Genomic DNA, 13,263 nt, shown 5'->3' on the forward strand with positions numbered 1-13,263 from the left:
TTCATCAGACACTTAGCCCGGTTCTTCAGAGACAGAGACCAGCCCTCTTGAAACTCAGTCACTAGCTGTGTGACCTTGAACGATTAATGTGACTTTCCTTTCTTGGTAAAATGCAGCTAATATTAGAACCTACTTCAAGGGTGAGTGTATCAAAAGTAATGTAATTTTTAAAACTCTTACTTTGCAGGATTATATGCCTGATACAATTACGGTAATTATGAGCTAATGTTGTTAATATTATGAGTAGCTGTTTTTACCTGTGTCTTAACTGAGACTTACCTTTTAAAAAAAAATTTGTCCTCACCCGAGGACATTTTTTTCATTGCTCTTTTAGAGAGAGGAAGGGAGAGAGAGAGAGAAACATCAATGCGAGAGAGAAGCATCCGTTGGTTGCCTCCTGTATGTGCCTGGGCCAGGGATTGTACACACCTGGGCCAGGGACCAAACCCGCCACCTGTGTGTGTGCCTCGACCGGCAGTCAAACCTGTAACTCTCTGCTTATGAGGGGATGGTGCTCCTGCCAGCCGAGCCGTGTCAGCCAGGGCCGGACTTACCGGGGCTGTTCTCTTTTAGAAAGTTTTCCTTTCTTCCACAGCTAGATCTTTCATTTATACAGCTCATTGTAATTTGTTTCTTTTTTTATTAAACTGAGCATCTGAGGCGAGCTATCACCTCACCTGGCATGTAGAAGGTGATCAATAAATCCGTGTTGAGTGAGTGAATGAAAGATACTGATATCGAACAGCTATGTGGTATGTGCTTGGAAAGATAGGACTTTGGATGTGGACCAACCCTTGGGCAGGTTATTGTAACTTTGGATTATTTTTCATATCAAAAAATGTAGTAGGGGTAATACGGAACTACAGAAGGGGTAATGATATGTTATAGGGTTGTTCTAAGTTTAATGTGTTAATATATGAAAGGATGAGGGACAATTCCTGGCACAGAATCTACCGACGAATAAGTAGTCGCAGTCATCAAAACAACCAAAACGGAGAAATGAAAACCCAATAATTAAATTGGACTTTCCCGTGGATTCATTTTACAGTAGAATTGTACCATCCCTTTGAACTTTTAGAAGAAAGGTAAAAAAGTATCTTATGTTAAAGTCTGAAGAGTAGTATATTTTTCGTATTGATCATGTACATTTTTAGTAAAATATGTAGTTTTTAAACATGTATCTTTTACTTGTCATTTGAACGGGCAGTTATTTTAAACAGAAACATTTTCAGATGTCCAGTTTGTTTACAAGAATAAAATTTGCTCATTGAATATTATCTAAAAGTTTGAAGTCAAGCAAAATCTCCGTTCAAAGAGACGACTGTGTTACAGAGAAAAATGATGGAACTGAAACATGAACACACAAAACATCACTACGGTTTGAATTGTTTTGAATTTAGTGGTATAAAAACAACATAATCTCTGCCTGATTTGTACAAAAGGTGTGTGAAATAACATTTCTCATTTTGTGTGTTTGAAGCTTGGGGGTGATTCAGCCTCCATCCAGTTGCTTAAACTCGACCCTGCCAGGCCCTTCTCGGGAGCAGCAGACCCTAGAAAAGTCACTCTTCCCATTGGGTAGGTGACAGTAAGACGGGGGGAAGGAGGTGGGCTTTATCCCCAAATCAGGTAGACCTCAAGACATTGCTCTATATTTAACCTTTCATTGAAGAGACTTTTCAGTAAAAGCCAAAATTCCATTCTCCAGTTACTGCACTTAGACTTGCAGTTCTTGCCATCCATGGGTTTCAGCCTACACACCATTGAGAAGCTTGCCGGCCAGACTGTGTCACATCTGCTGCCTCCGTTTAAAATTAAATAGTATTTAGTGCCCACTGGGCACATGCTTCTACCACATTGCAGCTTACGAAACATAAAGGAGACATGAACATTTCTAACAGGCCTGGTCATCCACTGTAAAGGTGAGCAACACAGCAAATGGTTTTGGGCAACGTGGTAATCATGGTTTTCCTGAGAGTTACAGTTCCCTAAACTGTGGCTGGTGGCTTGCTTTACCCTCTGAAATACTTATTTCGAAGCATTCAATCACAATCTTAACTTGTTTGGCACACACAGAAACACCCCTTGGAAAGCTGACTGTGGAATTTGCTAGCAGTGGCCTTCATAAATCAGGTCTGTTGCCCTTTTGAAAAGTCATGTGCATAGAGATTCAATTTAGTTCAGAGCCCTGGGTTTTTCTCGTCTCACAATATTTGCTAATTCAGTAAGCATTTACTGAAGAAGACCTCCTATGGGTCATTTAAGGTCTGAGGATGCAAAACCAAGCGTAGAGGATCTCATCTTCATTGGAGCTTGTATGCTAATAAGTGACCCAAAAATTCACGCAGGAATCCATTCAATTTTCCAGTGTCTACTCAGCATCTTCCATGTGCCAGGCATTGTGCTCGGCACTAGGGGTTGAGCAGTCCGTGAGACAGAAACAGCCTCTGCCTTTGAGGGTGGGCAGACTGGTAGGGAACACAAACATGGTAACAGATTGTATTTAAAGGTTGTGAAAAAAAAGAGACTTGAACCAGGAGGATAGCACTGCTGAGAATGGAACTTGGGTGTATCCAATGCCAGGATGGGCTTTCACCAGAGGATGGCTAACAAGTGCAGCTGTTATTTTCATAATTCTAAAAATAGCATGGCCTCAGACTCTTGAAAAAGCAGGTCTGTGAGAAGGCTCAAGGTGTACATTCGATTAGTGTGTAAAAACCACAAATGTTTTCAGGCCTACACGTCCAGCTGTACTGGGGGACTCCTCCATGGGGGGCTTTGCTTGTATTAATTTCTACAGCTGTCAATGCACCTTGTGAAGGTGAGCAAGTGGCATTGTTGCTGTGTGGTCTTGTGCCCCTTTATTTCTTGCTAGATGGGCTAAAACATTAGTACTGGGTTGGGAAGGACCAGCACTTGGTAGGTCACTCCCAGTGCCCTTTTTTCCTTTGTAGCTCAGTTTAGCACAGTCTTCTCCCTTAAAGTTAAAGGAGAAGGAGCTGAGAGGCTGGGCCTAAGCAATCTGTGCAGTGTCCTTGAGTTGACAGAGGAGGAGGAGAGAGGAGTGGAGCAGGTACACCTGTGCCTGCACTGCAGCTGCCCTCCCCATAACTTGAAAGGGGCAGGGACCTGGCGAGGAGCCCATTCCTAGTCTTCCTGTCATGCTAGCTGAGGAGGGATGTGACTCATTCCTGTCTGGAAGTGACTGACTTTGGCTGGGACTCATAACCAAGCCCCTGAGGCATGAATCAGAATTTGCATGAGGGTGGAAAAGCCCCACAGGGGCTCTGATAACGCCCCATCAAGGATGCTCCCTTTGATAAATCCTACTATTAAGTTATCACCCCTCCTCCCCTTATCTGCAGTTTTGCTTCCCATGTTTTTAGTTACTCACCATCAGCCATGGTCTAAAAATATTAAATGGAAAATTCCAGAAAGAAACAATTCATCAGTTTTAAGTTGTGTGCCCTGCTGAGTAGCGTGCTATCTCGCTCCATCGCACCCAGGACGGGAATCACCCCTTTGTCCCAAGTCTCCCTGCTGTATGTATATGCTCCCTGCTTTTCAGTCATTCACTAGCCATCTCGGTTATCAGAGAGAGAGAGAGAGAGAGACAGCATACACACACTTTTTATGACAGTGCATTGTTATACTTTTTAAATTTTATTAGTTATTGTTGTTAATCTCATATGAGCCTAACTTATAAATTAGACTCTGACAGACATGTGTATGCAAGGAGAATATGGTGTACGAGTGCGTAGGCTCAGAGCTGTCTCTGGTTTCAGGCATCCACTGGGGGTCTCAGAACACGTCCCTCGTGGAGGAAGGGGCTGGGGCGGCCCTGGTGCCCTGGACAGGCCTCTGGAATCCCTGCCCTGTGAATAGCCAGAGGTGCCCTAGGAACAGAGTGATGCAGAGGATGCAGATTAAAACTTGTTTTGTTTTCAGCTGATAGGGCAGAAGGAAATGGATGCAAATTCTGGTTTCATTACTATTTTAAAGTCCCGGCATTTTTCCATGTGAGGGTCTTTGATACATTACTGAAATCTATTAGGCAATATGACTATATTATTAAACTTCTTGTCATAGCCATTACATTAGATTCCTCCCAGATTGGAAATATTTTCTTTATAAATGCTGTTGGGATCAAGTATACAATATACCACCATTAGCCTTTTGCCATGATTTTATCTGAACACTCTATTCCTAGTAATATTTTTAGTCCAGTGGTATATTTTACTATTTAAAGTCATATTTTATTTTTTTTAATATTTTATTGATTATGCGAAAAAGGTCATATTCACATGAAATAGTCAGTTCAGTTGGGTAAGTTTGACAGTTGCACGACTGCCTCCCAGACAAGGTAGAAGACGCTCGCACTGGCCTCTCCAGCCAGGCCTCCTCCTCCCAGTCCACACGCCACAGAACGACTTCCACTCTCGTTCATTGGTTTGGCCTGTTCTTGAACTTCATGTAAATGGAGTCATAAAATGTCGTCTTTTGTGTGTCTCCTGTAGTATGATATTTTTGGAGATCCATCCGTGTTGATGTGATTATGTCTAGTAGTTCAGGCTATTTTATCTGTAAGAATATCTGGAAAACTATTTTGAAGTATCACATCTCTCATAAATAAATAGTTAACCTTTCAATGCTATTTTTACCCTAAAGCCAAGTATTCTTTTGGTCTTGGTTGTTTTTGTAATCCCTTTTGGCAGCTTGCACAATGCCTTGCCTATAATAGGAAGTTAGCCAATGTTTTCTTAAGTCGAAAGCCGTGTGGGAGAAGTGGACTCATCTCCCTTCACCCGTGATTCAGATTTTAATTGCCCAGCCGTGATTGTGAACCCAAGCTGCACGTCCACTCTGCGCGTCAGTCCGCCGACGATGTCTCTGGTGTGTGTGAGACCAGGGCAGAGTGGATGGTTTGTGGGTGCCTTCCCTCAGTGTGAGGAGTTCACGTGGAGTGATTCATTTTTCCCAAAAGGTCAGCTCTCATAGCTGGTTTTCACTGGTAAAAACATTCTAGACAGATATTTGTTATTAGCCTTATATGGAAACCAAAAAGCTCTGAGGACAGAGAAGAGTGACAAGGACCCGTCCCGAAGGAAGGAGCACCTCCGTGTTGGTGCAGGATGTTAGATTCCAAAATATTTGTTCAGGCACATGAGTCCCACGTTCCCAGAGAAACTACTGACGCTGACCATGGTTTCCTTTGAAGGGTGACTCATGATTTCTCAAGTTTGCCTTTCCACTACGCGTTAGTCATCTTCACAGCTTGGGTTAAAGCAGGCTTTTAGACTCTGGATTCCAGCCTTCCCAGACCGGCCCCTCCCCCACCCCACCCCTGTTTCTGGACTCCCACTTCTTGGCTTGTCCCACAGCAGTCTCTGGAGCCATTTCTGACTCCAGGCAAGAAGGATTCTAAAATTCAGCATTTAGTTATCAGTTCAGCATTAACCTTGTGGGACTGTTTCAGTTCTGGCAATTTGGCCTGTCCCTTTTTTCCGCCAAGTTGCCCAGACTGCCGTCTCAGAACACACTTAGGACCCCAGTCTCTTTATTCTCCAGGTCCCCTCTCACTCTTGTGAACGCCTCCTAGTTGCTCTCATGCTCTGGAAATGAAGTCCTCCCCTGGGTGGCGCTCCCTGCCCCTGCCTGTGGCAGACCCAGGGAGTGGTCAGCTTGTGTCCCCAGATGCAATAAATGAACTGTCCTCTTTCCTTCTTTAGCTTTCCTTCATGTTACCTTAAATCTGGGGCCCTGAGCTGGGATCCGAGTGTCGTATTTATTTCCACTCCACGTCATTAGTCATGCCCTGCTGACTGCTGGGAGTGAGTCTGTGAGTAAGAGTGGGATTCAGTTTCCTTGCAGTGAGGGAGAGGAGACTTGACTTCAGCCTGGCCCCCAAGAAGGATCAAGTGTTTACTGGAATGTGGGAAAACCACCTCGTGGGCACAGCAGAGATTGGTACCTGGCAATAAACATTCTGTCCTAAATCAGATACTGAGGAGTGAGTGACCTATTTGAGAAGCAGGCTATCTGAGCACAGCTGGCGCTCAGCAGCACTTGTAACACTTACGATTGTAGCTGTCATCCGCTCCTCCCTGCGTTTCCCTTCGGAAACTGGATATTGTCCTCAGTCGTGCGCACATACAGCTTTAAGAAAGGTCCCCTCGTCAGAATTTCCAGTGTTTGAAAATGTGTTGGGAATCCAAAAAGTTGAGAACCAGTCTTGGCTTTTTCCGTCTCTCCCTGATGCTGATGGCGTTCCTGAACTCCCATGCCGTCTGCCCCCACGTTTCTCGGTGACCACGTCCTCTCTCAGGTGGCCTTCCTCCTGGCTCCCGCACTGCATTTTTCCCAGGCACTTGGCCCACTCTGGAGGCCGGCCTCATTCCTCCCAGGCAGCCTCCAAAGCCCCGGCCCGGCCCAGGATCTTTACCCAGCCAGACTTGACTGTATTTGGAAGTGGAAGAGGTTATATTGAAGAGAGGGAGGGGAGAAGGATCTCGCCTGCCTGATGAGAGAGAAATTAGCTGTGGTGAACGAGCAGACCCAGCCTTGTTGTGACAGAACTGAGAAGACATCTGGTCTGGTTCAAGGTTTAACTTGGAAAAATTAAAAGCGATAAATGCCGTGAATAGGTTAAATGTAAGGTTAATTGTCCAGCTTCTGATAGAGCTGTGTGTGCCACTGAGATTCGTTTTATTAAGCTTGTGCGCTCTCACATACAAAGTTCGACGTGGATGGAGAAAGGTTCCCTTCTGAACTTTTTATTTTATAAAACAAGTAAGGTTACAGTGTTTCACATGCCTTTTTAAAAGTTTGTGATTTCTGACTTTTGCTCTGCAACTGGAATAGGAGAGTATGTATTAGTCACTAAGTCACACATGCAGTCGACCCTTGAGCAGCGCGGGGCTTTGGGACCCAACTCTCAGCACGATTGAAAATTCACGTGTAACTTCTGACTCCCACCAGATTTAAGTACTAATAGCCTGCCGTTGTCTAGGAGCCTTTCCGATAACATAAACAATGAACATATTTTGTTATATATTATGTACTGTGATCTTCAATAAAGTAAGCTAGAGGAAAGGAAGTGTTATTAAAAAATTTATAAGGAGAATAAGAAAAAACCCTCTGTACAGTTCAAACAGGTTTTGTCCAGGAGTCGGCTGTGTGTGCAGAAAAGCCGTCTTCTGCAATTCCTGCTGTGCACCGTGGTGGTTTACTTGTCTCTCTGTTTGTCCACAATTAGTGAGGAGTTATTTGAATAATAAAATAATAATTGTAATAAATTGCTTTGTAGCTTTTTGAAGTGTAGATGTATTTATTGTACATAGGAATCACTTTGGCCTTACATGCTGAACTTTTAAAAGTGCCACTTTCTTAATTTTATTCAGCTATGACAACCTGGATTAAAGCATTTAATTTTTATTCATGTCTCTGTTTCCTGATATGTATCAGTGATTGAATTTACCTGCTTCTTGGTCATGTTAGAGATGTTTGTAGATATACTCTGTAGTGTGATTAATTACTACGGGCTAAATGGGAGAGATTCAGATGGAGTACTGATTGTCTTCTCTTAGAGCAAGTTACCCCCTAGAAGTGTGCAGCACAGAGAAAACGAACTGAAGCTCATTTCCTCAATGGAATAGTGTAGAAAGGGAGATTATACTAAGGGCTTTTTATCCTGTGTTTTATAGACATAATTACAAATACTTTAATGTGCTTACATAAAGCTTTCCCAGTAACTTAAAAATCGATTGGACAGGGAAATATAGTAGTAACAAAAAAATCATATTTGATTTTTGATGACAGAATATGAAAAGTTTCTTTTCATGTGTTTTATGATTCCTGCCTTATTTTATTGTAATCGTTACATGATGAGTGAATGAAGCCTTCCCAGTGTAGTGGGGTTGAGAATGGCTCTTTGAAGGAGAGCATCTGTCAGGCCTCTTTGGGGGGGGTGTGGGTGTCCCCTGCACAGAGCATAATCTCTTTGAGCAACTGAGCGGAAAGAGGCTGGCTGCTCCATTTCTGTTTATCCAATTGCCCAAGCATTTGGTACTATGAGTTTTTACCTTGAGGTCTTTGGATCTGTTGTTCTGGGCTTGAGGTGGGGGAGTTCTTCAGTCCCTTAAACTGTCTGGGAAATGGGTTTATTTGCATATTTTCAGATCTCTGGTGAAAGGAATCCGTAACTTTCATCAGATTCTTAAGGGGATCCTTGATCCAGAAGGACGGAATTGCCAGCTCAGTAAAACTGGGGTAATTCGACTCAGAACTCGTCAGTTAAGGTTTCTCAGCTGCACAGTGCTGTAAAATTGTTAACCAACGCTGCTACTTTTTGAAACGGAGCATCTCTGTTTTCCTGTGCTGTCATCGTTAGCTCCCACACTGACATTTCTTAAGGTCCACCTGCTTTAAAATATGTACATTCCAGTGGATTCTCTTAGGTGGTTTTAGTGGCAGAAGACCAGAGAGGGAACAGGTGTTATTTTAAAAATATATTTCTTGACATCCAACTGCCTGTTTTAATTAGGAACCTTTGGTCACAGAGGGCAGGAAACCAAACAAATGTCCTGACTAACAAAGGGAACTTAATGAGGTGCCTAAACTGAAAGGGTCAGAAGTAGTCCTACCTGCAGAAGCCAGCCTTGCCCTCGGGTTGCGTGGAGGGATGCCCAGCAGATGCAGCGCTGCCCTGGTAGCTGAGGGGCAGTGGCGTTTCCCATCTGTCCATCCCCCTTCTCCATGTCACGCACAGGAAGACCTCTTCCCTGGAAATTACAGCAGATGGCTCTGGTGGGATTGCACACTCATCCCCGAAACCCTCGTTGCGGACACGAGTTACAGGGCGTGTTGATCAGCCCTAGATGAGAGTGGGGTTACCTAAGGCACACAAAGGAAATTGGGGAATGTGTACACTTCTTTTGAACTTTTATGTTATTACCTTCTAAACCTAAAACCATAGAGAAATCATTAATTCAATGTACTGAAATATAATTTTCATTATTCATAATCTAATTCACGTTTGCTTTTCTTAATATAAAATTTAGAGACATAAGATATTTTTATTGCTCTGTCTTTAAGTAAAGACAAAAAAATTAAAACTGATTTTTTGGGGGTTGGTGGTATGACAGCTTCTTACAGAAAAGGTGTTTCCCTCTTAACTGCTTTCTCACTGCATGACCACAAATGTTCTTCAAATACCTTTGCAGTATAAAGCAGTGGAGAAGGCTCATTGGGAAGTGTTTTCTGATCTCCCAATGACTGAAATAAAATTTTTACTCTGTCACTTGCTGGTAGTACAACCTTAAGTTGTTGAATCTCTAAGCTGTTTTTTTTTCTCATTATAAAGATAAAACAAGATAAAAAACATAAAGAATTTAGTGTAGTCCCTGGACTGGTACTTGTGTACATTAGGCAAATTGTGCAAATCTCATCATTTCAAATAAAATTATTATAATATATACAAGAACTTAATTACAGGCATTCATGATCGGGCCCATGGCTAAATACTGTGTCTACACAATCAGTCTGTTCATTGTAATTTTGCATAGATTCTCCTGGGTAGGAGTCTAGAAGTTAGCTTGACATTTTAGTAAAAAAAAAAAAAAGAAAAAACCCAAGAAGGTTAAGTTGACAGAGAGAGAATATGGTGTATTAATATTATTAATAAGCATTACTTGTGTTACTGAATTAAATCTGAAAATATCAAGAGGGAAATTAGCTTAAAGCACTGAATTGATTGCCACGTTGGCCTGAGTGTAAGTGTACGGTACATCTTTAATTGATTTTATTCCTTGGGTGACTTTTTTTCAGTTTACTCAGGGGCTCATGTTCCATCATATTATAATAGGAATGAATAAAAGTGAATATATTCATTTACTTCTACAGTAAATTGTTCCTGTGAGAGTTGTTGAATCAGTGACGTTCTTTGGAGCCGGTGAGCCCAAGACCGAAACCTACTGCAAGTTTGCTCTGTGGTTTTTGGTTTCTTCACACTTCCCAGGGTAATCCTTTCTGAGTTCGTCAAGGTTTTTTTAACCTGGGTCAGTATAGTGCCTGAAATTTTTCTACGCTTGGGAATTCAAGTCAAAGTAAACATTGCTAGCTGCGAGGAAGAAGTAATGAGGCCAAGGTTGTTGGGCTTTTGGAAGAGAACGCTGACCAGTAACCTGTAATAACGTGGAGAGGCCAGCAGTGGGGGTGGATATAGAGAGAATCCTACTGGATTTAAGGAATTCATCCTTATAATTAGCCTAATGGTGTAGATTGTTAAACATTTAATGAGGTCTAAATATAAACTTTTCCCCTGAAAATGTTCAAAAATAGACAAGGCAAGGGGTGGCCCGATTGTTTCAATATAACCTTGCTTCAAATGAAGTCATCTGGGAGCAGACCAGATGACTTCCTGAGTCATTTCCATCCTACTTTCTAATGACGTCCATGAACCCAGGATTTATTAAGTTAGCGTCTGCTGTATGCCTATCAGTACTAAATGCTAGGAAGGTGCATTAAAAGAGTAATGTTTTAAGTGTCAGTATGAATGCTTTGTATGTATTAACACATTTAATAGTTATAACAATGCTATTAGGTAGGTAGGTGCTATTATAATGCCCATTTTGTGGGTGATAAAATTGAGGGTCAGGAAAGTTAAGTAATTCTCTGAAGCCACACAGCAAGTAAATGGTGAGGGCAGGGTCGGAACATTGGCACAGTTGTTAGGCTGACTCAGTCTATTGATGGGTACAAGAATGAAAAAAAAACAATATATGTATTTGACTAGCTAATGTACTGGGGGATTATGAATATTTTTCATAACCTATAGAATCTCATTGCCATTGATTTTATTTCATCCACTTGAAAATCCTGCTAGTTTCCACTTAGGTTGATAATGGACACGACCGTGTGTCCTTGAAATTAATGGAAGGAAAAATATGATAAATACTACAGTACAGTTAATTTTTCCTGGCACGCATATATAATGGTAATAGCTTCATTTTGTGTAGCTGTGGCACTTTACAGTTAACAAAGCACTTGTGTCTCGCTTGATTCTCAGCAGACATGTGAAGTTGGCAGGACACCCATTTTGTGGATGAGCAAACTGAAGCACCTAGTCACCCCGAACTTTGGTGGGGATACTGTTCTGTCACTCAGTTTAGAAAGCTTCCACCAAATAACATGGCTGATTTTGTGTGTGTGTGTCTATAGCAAATATACATCAGATTGCAAAGAAAATGTATTTAATGGCAAGTAAACTTAAAAAAAGAAATGAAACCACGTATTTGGAGTTAGTTGACCTGAGGGAACATGGAGTTGAGACACTGGCAAAAAGTCATTGAAACCAAGGGTTGGTTGTCTCACTAACTAGGAGATATTGGCCTCACTGAGTCAGTCTAAGAATGCTTCTCCCATCCAAGGACATCTGGCCTGGGCCCTGTGGTCAGCCTTAGCTCAGAGGAAGACCTACTGACTTAAGCTTCCCTGTTGGAGGGTGGGTCTGCTGTGGAAATGGGAGGTGCTACCCTGAGTCAGGATTGCAGCCCAGTGACGTAGTTCAAACTCTCTGGTAGTCCTGTTTGCCTCTCTTCTTTCCTGGCAAGGGAGGGGTAGTATTCTAATTTATTTTATTTAAGTTTAATGACAGTCTAAAGTTTTGTGCCAGGTGCTTGATCTGTTCAAACAAATCTATTGGATATTTGAAACTTTGGAGGGCATAAAAATGTTTGTTCTTAAGACCTACAGGTTTTCTAGGGGATTATTGGGTTTGGTTATTTTTTTAAATGGCTAGTTTTCTCTCTTCAATTATAACTGACATATTTTATAAGTTGCAGGTATACAGTGTAATGGTTAAGACATTTATATAATTAGTGAAGTAATACTCCACCCAATATAGCTAGTACCCAGTGACATCATACATAGTTTTTATAATATTATTGACTATGTACCCTAGGCCGTACTTTACATACATACATCCCTGTGACTGTTTTGTAACTGTCCAAGTGTTCTTAATCCCTTCATTTTTTCCACCCAGCCACCCAGCTTCCCTCTCATTTGGCAACCACCAGTTTGGTCTCTGTATCTATGAGTGTGTTCCTATTTGTTCATTTATTTTGTTTTGTAGATTCCGTGTATAAGCGAAATCACATGGTATTGGTCTTTCTCTGCCTCATGTATTTCACTTAGCATCATACCCTCTAGGCCATCCATGTTATTGCACATGAAAAGATTTCATTCTTTTTATGGCCAAGTAATTTTTATTTATGTATACATACATACACATACACACACATAAACTACTAATATATTTATATATGTAAATATATACTACATTATATTCATTTTTCTATGGATGGACACTTAGGTTGCTTTCATATCTTGGCTATTATAAATAATACTGTAGTGAACATAGGGTACATGTGTCTTTTTGAATTAGTGTTTGGTTTTCTTTGGATAATTACCCAGAAGAGGAATGACTGGATCATAGGTGGTAGTTTTGGTTTTAAGTTTTTGAGAAACCTTCATCCTGTTTTTCGCGGCGGCTGCCCCAACTTGTAGTTGTACTGACAGTGTACGAGGACTCCCTTTTCTCCACATCCTCACCAACACTTGTTCTTTGTTGACCTATTGATAGTGGCCATTCTGACAGGTGTGAGGTGATATCTCATTGTGGTTTTAATTTGCATTTTTTGGTGATTAGTGCCATTGAGCACCTTTTTATATGTTTATTGGCCATCTATATGTCCCCTTTGGAGAGATATCTATTCATGTCCTCTGTGTATATTCTAATTGGATTGTTTTCTTCTGGGGGGGCATTGCTGTTGTATTAGTTCTTTATGAATTTTGAGTATAACCCCAAATAGAATATATCACTGGCCAATATCTTTTCCCGTTCAGTAGGTTGTCTTTTTGTTTTGTTGATGGTCTCCTTTGCTGTGCAAACACTTTTTAGTTTGATGTGGTCTCATTTGTGTATTTTTTCTTTTGTTTCCCTTGCCTGAGGAGATAATCCAAAAGGATATTACTAAGAGCAGTGTCAAAAGTTACTGCCTTTCTTTTCTTCTAGGAGTTTTGTGACTTTGGGTCTTACACGTAAGTCTTTAATCCATTTTGAGTTTATTTTCTATTATCATATAAGGAAGTGGTCTAGTTTCTTTTTCTTCCTCTTTTTTTTTTTTTTGCATGTTCCTGTTCAGTTTTTCTGTCACCATTTATTTAAGAGACTGTTTTTATCTCATTATGTAGTCTTACCTCCTT

The 13,263-nt window shown here is 41.3% G+C and overlaps 1 protein-coding gene and 1 long non-coding RNA gene across 3 annotated transcripts in view; one reads left to right on the forward strand and one right to left on the reverse strand.

Annotated features, from left to right (window-relative positions):
- ANO6 (anoctamin 6) overlaps nucleotides 1–13,263 on the forward strand; it is a 197,375-nt gene that overhangs the window by 12,736 nt on the left and 171,376 nt on the right. The window lies entirely within an intron of this gene.
- Nucleotides 3,645–6,434, reverse strand: LOC128626831 (uncharacterized). The gene is made up of 2 exons (XR_008390909.1): nucleotides 6,080–6,434; nucleotides 3,645–3,896 (listed from the first exon to the last, which is right to left on the reverse strand). It is a non-coding gene; the product is annotated as an uncharacterized LOC128626831 (long non-coding RNA).

The sequence above is a fragment of the Artibeus jamaicensis genome, unplaced genomic scaffold (assembly GCF_021234435.1).
Source record: "Artibeus jamaicensis isolate MK-2021 breed Jamaican fruit bat unplaced genomic scaffold, CSHL_Jam_final contig_233, whole genome shotgun sequence".
NCBI lineage: Eukaryota > Metazoa > Chordata > Mammalia > Chiroptera > Phyllostomidae > Artibeus > Artibeus jamaicensis.